Source organism: Chinchilla lanigera, unplaced genomic scaffold (assembly GCF_000276665.1).
Source record: "Chinchilla lanigera isolate Chin_1 unplaced genomic scaffold, ChiLan1.0 scaffold00064, whole genome shotgun sequence".
NCBI lineage: Eukaryota > Metazoa > Chordata > Mammalia > Rodentia > Chinchillidae > Chinchilla > Chinchilla lanigera.
This window is the reverse complement of record NW_004955465.1, coordinates 12,937,454-12,938,505: the sequence shown is the minus strand read 5'-3', so window position 1 is coordinate 12,938,505 and position 1,052 is coordinate 12,937,454.

Here is a 1,052-nt window from a genome sequence, read left to right as displayed (position 1 = left end):
GGTGGCAGGCTCTCTATTTCAATTCTAATATTTGCTGATATGAATATGTGAGATCCTTAAGATAGTATGACAAAATTGTAAAAGGGGCTTGATAGGAAGTATTGTTCACACAATTATGCACTTTGCAGGAATATGCATTTTTGTTCCAATTTAAGAAAAATATAAAGCAAATTCTTAATACAAAACAAAAATGACTGGTGATTTTGGACACCATACAGGCACTAATAAATAATGTCTTGAAACAGGCCACATTTGACAGTAATATTTCATTGATTTGCTTAAAAATTGAAGTGATTTACAACTCAGTAAGTCCAGAAAGAAAATAATGAAATTCAACTATGTCTTTAGTTACACACTTTCACTCTAAAGAGGCAACTAATCTTTTAATTATTTTCCTTTTTAGAGAGTCTCACACAGTAATCACAATAATCTTAAATGTAATATATTCCATTGTAAGTACTGGAACTTATAGCAATTTGATATTAATTATAGATAGAACTTAGGTGACATCATCACTTAGAAATACCATTCATATTTGCCGGTCCTTTTACAGGATTAGCAAAAAAACCTTCTGGTGTACAGCCATCCATGGATATTTTTAAGTGACAAACAAAATGCCCTTCTTACTACATATTTATGATTCTTTTGAAAATAGTACTGCAATCTATATTTTTCATTCTGTGTGTCTTACATGAACAAGTTTACCTGCAAGAGCGTATTCTTGGGCCAAAGTGTTATATAACTTCCTAAATCATTTTTAAATTTATAAGTAGTATATTATTTATTTTAAAATTATAATTATGAACATACACTGACAGTACAAATTAACATGTCCCTGTGATATTTTCAAGCCCAAGAGATCACACCTTGATCACGCCCATTCCATCTCCTTCTTTCTGCCAGGAGTATTGCTAGAGAAGGAGCCGACTCGCAGGTTTCATGGGAGCTGCTTTCTGCTGGGGTACAGTCTGTGTAATGAGTAGAGATAGCTGAGTATTGTATAACTCCTGTGTCAGCTCAGAACTCTTACCAATACGTTCTATGAGAATATA